Below are 9,621 nucleotides of genomic sequence, written 5' to 3'. Positions count from 1 at the left end.
AGTGCCACCAGCCTAGCCGTTGGAACCGGCACTAATGGTCACATTAGTGCCGGTCCAGTTACAAACCAGGACTAATGTGCTTCACATTAGGCCCTTTTTCTACTAGTGTTTGTTAAGTCATGAGTAGGCTTCCAACCTCAATCACTATACGAGTTTCAACATAGAAACCATTGCGGATATCCTTATAACTCTTCAAGGTACGAGTAGAATCTTGATGCGTGATTGCATCCATGATTATCATATAGTACCCGTAGGGAGTGCAATTTTGGCTTGACCAGAACCAACAATTACCCCATCATGACCAACAATTGTCATTATGTTTCCACTACTCTTCTCAGGAGTCTGGAAATACTCAATCTCCCTTAATATCATGTTAGTAGACCCAGTTTCTACTAACACATTTTCTTGTCAATTGGATTATTCCAATAGGCTTCTATAGAGAAAGAAACCAGTTTCTAGATAAGATTGAACTCATATAGAAGTACATACGGTGTATATCACTGGTAGCGAAGTCCACTAACATGTCATCGAAACTAAGTAGTGGATCTTTGTTTTGCTGAGCATGCTCAAGGTTTCCCTCACCCCGAGGTACGTATAGGAATTTTCAACCATCAGGAATTACTATTATGTCCAGTGAAGCAAGCTCCACACTGGTTCCCATGAGCCTTTTGCCCTCGGAAATTCATTGCATGTACTTATCCACCAAATGCTTGGAGGTAGCACATTTCTTGCAATCGACTGAGTTATACAACCACACCTATAGCAAGAATTTTGGACTTGTTAGCCTTGTCATTTACCTTGAAATGACTTTTAACCTTTTTCCACTCTTATTTTGCATCTCATCACAGCTCATCTTTCCATAGAAGGATTGAAAGTAATGAGCATTCCTCGATGAGATCAACATCCAAAACTGCAATATTGCAGAAACTCAACTACTATTTGATCTGATACACATAAGAGTTGTATGCTACCATAGACTCCAAGTCATGGAATCGGACGAGCGTCCATTTCCTATGCACTTCAAGCATCATCGTCACCCTATATTGATTATATTGTTCTTCAAAAGAGCTCTAGAGTATCAGATACTCTATTTTTATAGATCATGGTGTACTTAAGTGCAATGCAACATACTTTGCTATAGCGACTATAGCCGGAGCCCCTGAGCAGGTGTGGTTATGTGGGAACTGAGATCCCGGGCCGTCAAGTTAATCTTTACATCGACCAGATTCGATGATTGATACCATCAACGGCAAAATCCCGCATGAAATTATCATGCACAATTAATTTACCTATTAGTAAATTAATTTTCAAGTATCATCAACATGTAGCAACAATCAAATTGCCTAATCAGATATGATGATATACAATCTGCTTTAAAATACAGAAACGTGCAGGATATTACTGTAAAATAGCTAGAAGCTAAAACAGAAAAGAAAAAGAAGAAGAGAAAATAATGGTCCTAGGCCAGAAACCAAACAGGCCAAACCAGTGGCGTAACCCACTCTTTTTTCTCTCTCTCTTTCTTGTTTTTATACTCCCGTATGCTTTCGGTCTAGCCCACCCGACATTTGTCGTAGATTTGAGATGCTACGTTCATCCGATCAACAGGGCAGGTGGACAGTTCCTGTGGCAGGACAGCGACGACGACGGCCGTCTCCGCGATCACCTGCACGGAGGGAACGGCAGCAATGCCAAGGGCGCTGTCTTGTCCGGAGATGTCATGGTTAATGTTGGCACGCCGGTGACGATGATGACGATGATGGGGCGGAGCTGACAGTCAGCGGAGCAGGAGGACGTGGACCTGACGGAGCCGCGGCTGGAGACGTTCACGGTGCCCACGATGACAGCGAGCCCCTTCAGGTGAACGTGAGATGAATCGAATACGTCGTAAAAGAGATGGATAAAATAGTCAAGTAGATCCTCCGACGTGCATGCATGGCAAAAATGGGAGTGAAATGCATTGCGACCAAATTTACCAAACGACTCGATGCTATTAATTTGTGTAACATTCGCCAAAAAAATGAAGGAGGTATAGCATTGCAGATAACACAGCTAATGTCACACCTTTTTCATAATTTTACATTGCATGCCATCAACAAAGGAAAGAAAACCACATCTCCAGGACTTCACTGTAAAGAGCATCCCAAACCACAACCAGAGACCAGACAGAATCCCAGCAATTACACAGTAGTACATCCAGTGATCCTCCTCTTCACCATTTCTCTCATCCGGTGCAAGCGAAGTATTGGCACACGAAATGTTTAGGGGAAATCCGCAGAGCCCAGAATTGTTGGAGTAAATTGATGGGTCAGTCAGGGTCTGAAGCTGATTCCCGGTGAGTATCTTGCCCGACAAAAGATTGTTCGAGACGTTCAACGTGGTGAGCCACGGTAAGCTTGACATGCTCGATGGAATGGCTCCTGTAAGTCCATTAGATGATAGATCAAGGGACTCGAGAAAAGTCAAACTACCAATGTTTTCAGGAATGCTACATGACAGATGGTTTCTCGACAGGTTTAGAAATTGGAGGCCCTGAAGGTTGATTAGCTCTTCAGGAATGCACCGAGACAACAAATTGCCCGACAAATCGATACCGGTTAATAACTGGATCGCTTTTCCAAAGAACTGTTCGTGGCCCTTCCAAATTATTTCGATTCTATCATAGTATTTCCACTCATTGGATAGTTCCGTAGTCGATAGATTTTGTGGATGCTTCATGGAGGTCAAGCTGCCTAAGGCTACCGGAATCAAGCCAGTCAAGCTATTGTTTGCCATGTCGAGCAGCTGAAGTTGCAAAAGGCATGATAACTCCAGAGGAATTTCTCCAGTGAAATTGTTTGATTTGAGGCTAAGGATTCTCAACAATGGGATCTGACTCCCGATCCATGGAGGAATAACTCCAAAGAACTTGTTATTCCCCATGTCCAGGGTGTCCAGCGAGTTGCAGCCCTCTAGAACCGGCGGGAATGCACCAACGAAACCATTTCCGGCAAGGTAAAGAGACTTAAGAGAGCAGTTGTGGCTTGCCACAGCTGCGGGGATTTTACCATAGAAGGAGTTGTTGGATAGATCCATGAAAATCAGAGCCTCTAGGTTCCACCAGCAGTCCGGGAGCTTCCCGGTGAGGCGGTTGTTCGACAGGTCCATGAACATCAGAGCCTGGAAGTTGCACCAGCAGTGCGGAAGATCCCCGGTGAGCTGGTTGTTTGACAGGTCCAGTATCTGGATGGAGAGGGCCTGCAGAGTTGGTGCGGGATGTTGCCGACGAGGTTGTTATTGTAGAGCCGGAGGTTGGTGAGGCTATGCATGCCACTGAGCTGCAGTGGAATGGTGTTGTTAAACATATTGCTGCTGAGGTCGAGGATAGCGAGCGAGTTGCAACCCTCTAGGAGTGGGAGGGCTCCGGAAAAGGCATTTCCGGCAAGAGATAGTGACGTGAGAGAGCAGTTGTGGCTTGGCTTAGCCGCCGGGATTTCACCTGAGAAGGAGTTGTTGGACAGGAACATGGACTCCAGAGCCTGTAGGTTCCACCAGCAGTCCGGGAGCTCCCCGGTGAGCCGATTGTTTGACAGGCGCATGTACCGCAGAGACTGCAGGTTGCACCAGCAGTTCGGGAGCTCCCCGGTGAGTTGGTTGTTGAACATGTCCAACGACTGGATGGAGAGAAGGTTGCAGAGCTGGCGTGGGATCTCACCACTGAGGTTGTTCTCGTAGAGATAGAGGGCGGCGAGGCTTGGCATGTCACCAAGCTGCGGCGGGATGGAGCCGTTGAACCCGTTGCCGCTGAGGTCGAGTACTTCGAGGGAGCGCAACCGTGATATGCTGGCCGGGATGGGGCCTCCGAGGTTGTTCCTCCAAAGGTTCAGAGAGGCAAGCTCCGGAAGTGCCGCGGTGTCGAGCGTGTCGAGCTCGCCCGAAAGACCGAGTCGCGGGAGATTTAGCCCCCTGATCCGGCCATTGATGTTGCAAAACACGCCTACCCAATCACAGACCGGCGTGGTCCGGGTCCAGTTAGATAGCGTGGTCCCGTTGACGAGGCTGGCCTTCCATGCTAGAAGGGCATCGGCCTCCGAGTTCACCAAGGCGACGGTTGTCGCGGAGATGGCAGCCGCCAGCAGGAAGAGCGCGGCAGTGCCGACGAGATGCGCTTGGGTTGGTCTCCTCATGGCCCCGACCATGAGCGCGATGATTGAGTAGGGAAAATCCAAACCGCAGAAGATCGCGCACACAGCCACACACACATATATATGGATGGATCGACCGGCGCTCCGTTTCGTGCGGCAGAATATCATGCGCTCTGTAGTCTGCACCGTACCCAAGTTATTATTTACAGCAGCGTCCTGGCCGGCAGGTACACAGTGACGAATAGCGCCGGCGTAGAGCACCAATCAAGCAACACACGCACATACACCGGGTCCAATAATGTCCAATCAAATGAATGTTTAGAAAGCCTAGTCTGAGACTAAGTACGGTGTGCTCAACTTCTTTAACAACCTAGTCTCAAACAATCTTAAAGTGTATTTGACACGAAATAAAATATAAAATATGGTTACAGAACTATTTAACCACATTTCTTTTTTTTTTTGAAACGAGGCAAAAGACTTGCCATTTTCATTGATTAAGAAGAAGGAGAATTGCCCGGTTAATTGATGGAAAACTGGGCTAAAACCGACACAATCCAGCCCACAAAATGGGCACCACCGGCCAACCTGGCCACCGACATGAAACACAGAGCTGCAGGACAGATACATATGCCACGACGGCACATGCCAACAGATGGCCACACGCACAAACAACCGACAGCTCCGACTTTGACGACGAGCATCACGGGGGAAATATGCAGGACTTGCGCCGATCGTGCTCGCCGCAAACGACCACCGAGTGCCTGTCATCATCGCCGCCTGGACTCGCTCCACCACAGCTCCGACTTCAAAACAACCAGGCAACCCACGGAAGAGCACCTCGGACACGCCGGGAAGATCCGACTACCAAAGCCCGAGCCACGACCGAAGCTCCTCTCGACGCCATCATCGTTGCCATACAGAAATCAGTGCCCCAGAAACAGCCTCCTCAGCAAACCACGCGGCGAAGATGCCGCCAACCACCGCGGCGAAGATGCCGTCAACCACCGGTCTCCAGTTGTGGCAGGCTCCAAGACGATGCCCCCAAGGAGGAAGAAGACGTGAAGGCGCCTTCATCGCCTGATCCCGCGGATCAGAGGTTTCCCTCCAGAGCCAAGGCCGCGGGAAGAGGGGAAAGGTAGCACACTGCAGCGACGCTTCCAAGAAAGAGAGCGGCGCCCGCGGGCATCGCCGCCGCCACATCCGGCAAATGCCGGAGATAGGATTTCACCCGGTGAAGCTCGTCCACCAACTGCCCGAACCGGCCGGCCACAAACTGCCGCCCACCAAACCTCGTAGAGCACCGAGGCATGCCGTCTGACTCCAACTGCACTAGTAGAAAAGGGGACAATGGTCCAGGTCGGGTCAGCCCATTAGTCCCGGTTCAGTCCAGAACCGGGATCAATGGTGGCATTGGACCCGGTTCGTAAGCCCCGTGGGCCGGCCGGGCCAGGTGGGCCATTGGTCCCGGTTCGTCTGGACCTTTTGGTCCCGGTTGGTGCAACGAACCGGGACCACTGGGCCTCGCTCCTGGCCCACCACCATTGGTCCCGGTTGGTGGCTTGAACCGGGACCAAAGGCTTCCCTTTAGTCCCGGTTCATGCCACAAACCGGGACTCAAGGGTTGGTCCTTGTTGCGGTCAGAGTTTAGTCCCACCTCGCAAACCGAAGGGCGCTCACACCGGTTTATAAGCCCCTACCTCTATGCCTTGTTGAGCTCCTCTCAAAGTGAAAATAGATGCCCTTATACAGGGAATTTGACCTAAATTCACATTCAATTTCTCTGAAGTTAGTAGAAATTTATTATGAATTTAGGTTGAATTCTCTCTATAAGCGTATATGTGCTCATTTTTTTAGTAAAGTTAATCACAACTATTTTTTCTTCTATTTATTTCTGAGTAGTTTTTTATATAGTTTTTTTTCTGCTATATTTATTTTTTTCTATTTTTTCTGAGTTGTAATAAGTCATTAAAAATAAAAAAGAGGCACAATGCTCGTTAATTAGCTTCAAGCCTTTCGGAATAGTGTAAACTGCACTGCATATAGCTCCGTGCAGTCTACCCTATTCCTCAAGGCTTGAAGCTAAGCAACGTGCATTGAGCCTCTTCTTCATCATCTCTGCACTCAGGGCTTATAAACCGCTGCGAGTGCCTCTCGCCTGGCGAGGTGGGACTAAAAAATAGCTGCAGAAAGAATCAACTAAAAAACTCTTTTACCAGTTCATGCCACGAACCGGTACTAAAAGGTGCTCATGGGGCACCAGCCTTAAAACCTGTACCAAATAAAATGCCTTTATAACAGCCTTAGAACTGGTACTGAAGGAATCAACTAAAAAGCTTTTATAAACCTCTAGTATTATTGAAACTAAAATTATATAGAATTTTGTTACAAACTTTAATAGCAAAAAGAATTATCATAAAAGAAAATAAATAAGTAATTAGAATGTTGTTACAAACTTTAATAGCAAAAAGAATTATCATAAAAGAAAATAAATAAGTAATTAGAATTCTGTTCAAAACATTAAAAGCAAACAGAATTATCATAAAAGAAAATAAATAAGTAATTAGAATTTTGTTACAAACTTTAATAGCAAAAAGAATTATCATAAAAGAAAATAAATAAGCAATTAGAATTCTGTTCAAAACATTAAAAGCAAAAAGAATTATCATAAAAGAAAACAAATAAGTAATTAGAATTTTGTTACAAACTTTAATAGCAAAAAGAATTATCATAAAAGAAAATAAATAAGTAATTAGAATTCTGTTCAAAACATTAAAAGCAAAAAGAATTATCATAAAAGAAAATAAATAAGTAATTAGAATTTTGTTACAAACTTTAATAGCAAAAGGAATTATCATAAAAGAAAATAAATAAGTAATTAGAATTCTGTTCAAAACATTAAAAGCAAAAAGAATTATCATAAAAAAAATAAGTAATTAGACGGGTGCATTGGTACCGGTTGGTGGCATCAACCGGGACCAATGACCCACCTTTAGTCCAGGTTGGTGCCTACAACCAGGACCAAAGGTCTATGTTTCCCGCCCTTTGGGCTGCTGAAAAGAGGCCTTTGGTCCCAGTTGGTAGCCCCAACCGGGAATAAAGGGGGGCATTAGTCCCGGTTTGTGCCACGAACCAGGATCAATGCCTTTGCTATATAAGTAGCACTTAGGAAAGTTTCAGAACCTCCCATCCCCACTTCAATCTCTTCTCCTGCTCTCCCCCGACGGCGGCGAATCCATCGACGACGCCGGCAGGCTACCCAAGCCAGCCCTCGCCCAGCGCCGCCCCGTCCCGCGCCGCCCCGGCCCACGCCGCCCCCACGCCGTCCCGCGTCGCCCCGACGCCGTCACCGCCCCGCCCCGCCCCGCGCCGCACCTCGCCCTTGCCGTCGCCGTCGCCGTCGCCGTGAGCAACTAATTTAATTTGATGTTAATAGTAGTTAATTTAGATGTCTAGTTAATTTTGTAAGATGTTTTTAGATTTTTTTGTAGTTCATAGATTCTTTTGTTAGATGTATAGTAATTTAGATGTGTAGTTCATAGATTTTTATGTTATATTTTTTTCATATTGTGTAATTAATTTGTTTATATTGTGTTAGATTTTTTTCTGTTAATAGATTTTTTTGGTGATATTATTGTTGAATATGCATGTTTGTATGTTCACATTGAAGGAAATATGCCCTAGAGGCAATAATAAAGTTATTATTTATTTACTTATATCATGATAAATGTTTATTATTCATGCTAGAATTGTATTAACCGGAAACATAATACTTGTGTGAATACATAGACAAACAGAGTGTCACTAGTATGCTTCTACTTGACTAGCTCGTTGATCAAAGATGGTTATGTTTGCTGACCATAGACATGTGTTGTCATTTGATTAACGGGATCACATCATTAGAAGAATGATGTGATTGACTTGACCCATTCCGTTAGCTTAGCACTTGATCGTTTAGTATTCTGCTATTGCTTTCTTCATGACTTATACATGTTCCTATGACTATGAGATTATGCAACTTCCGTTTACTGGAGGAACACTTTGTGTGCTACCAAACGTCACAACGTAATTGGGTGATTATAAATGTGCTCTACAGGTGTCTCCAAATGTACTTGTTGGGTTGGCGTATTTCGAGATTAGGATTTGTCACTCCGATTGTCGGAGAGGTATCTCTGAAACCTCTCGGTAATGCACATCACTTAAGCCTTGCAATCATTGCAACAAATGAGTTAGTTGTGAGATGATGTATTACGAAACGAGTAAAGAGACGTGCCGGTAACGAGATTGAACTAGGTATTGAGATACCGACGATCGAATCTCGGGCAAGTAACATACCGACACTACTAGGAAAAGGCCTACTAATGGCGCACTGGTTTTGCCTACTAATGGCGCACTACCGGTGCGCCATTAGTATCACGCCACTAGTATTTTTTACTAATGTCGCACCACCGGTGCGCCATTAGTATCTGCTATACTAATGGCGCACCACACAGTGCGCCATTAGTTTTGCCCACAGTGCGCCACTAGAGTCTGCTATACTAATGGTGCACCACATGGTAGTGCGCCATTAGTAACAAATTTTTTATTTTTTTTCTTAATCTCAGGTCACTATTTCACATATGAGATATCCAACACATATATATACAACAAGAATCCATATAACAATCATAGACAACACACAAGTTCCATCATATATACATACATAGCCAACACATAGTTCCATCGTTACATATTACAAAAGTTTCACATTGTTCATCCAACACCGTTATCCATCAATTCACAAAAGTTTCACATTGATACAAAATAAAAACACAAATGGAAAAGAAGCACTCCATCCATGCAAGCTTCCGTGAATTAAATCAAATCTGCAAAATGATAAACAAGAAGTTAGAAGAAGAAGAAGAAGAAGACTAGAAGAATACTAGAAGAAGAAGAACACTAGAAGAAGAATAAGAAGAATTTTCGAAAAGAAAAAGAAGAAGACTATAAGCTTATTATGTAAACTTGATCATTTTGTGCTAACATAAGTAATTTTGGAGCTAACCTATAGGAAACTAAGCATATAAGTTCTAAGTTAGCATATTAGAGCCAACTTAGATAAAATGAAGCTAACCTATGTCATTTTGGAAAAGAAGAAGAATAAGAAGAAGACTATAAGCTTATTATGTAAACTTGATCATTTTGTGCTACCATAAGTTATTTTGGAGCTAACCTATAGGAAACTAAGCATATAAGCTCTAAGTTAGTATATTAGAGCCAACTTAGGTAAAATGAAGCTAACCTATGTCATTTTGGAAAAGAAGAATAAGAAAAAGACTATAAGCTTATTATGTAAACTTGATCATTTTGTGCTAACATAAGTTATTTTGGAGCTAACCTATAGGAAACTAAGCATATAAGCTCTAAGTTAGCATATTAGAGCCAACTTAGGTAAAATGAAGCTAACCTATAGGAAACTAAGCATATTAGAGATAACATAGGTAACTAAGTGTATATATAT

The 9,621-nt window shown here is 44.1% G+C and overlaps 1 pseudogene; it reads right to left on the bottom strand.

Moving 5' to 3' along the window:
• Positions 1 to 2,058: 2,058 nt before the first annotated feature.
• Positions 2,059 to 4,166, bottom strand: LOC119322470 (annotated as a pseudogene).
• Positions 4,167 to 9,621: the final 5,455 nt, after the last annotated feature.

Source organism: Triticum dicoccoides, chromosome 6B (assembly GCF_002162155.2).
Source record: "Triticum dicoccoides isolate Atlit2015 ecotype Zavitan chromosome 6B, WEW_v2.0, whole genome shotgun sequence".
NCBI classification, from domain to species: domain Eukaryota; kingdom Viridiplantae; phylum Streptophyta; class Magnoliopsida; order Poales; family Poaceae; genus Triticum; species Triticum dicoccoides.
This window is presented reverse-complemented; position numbering and strand designations above follow the sequence as displayed.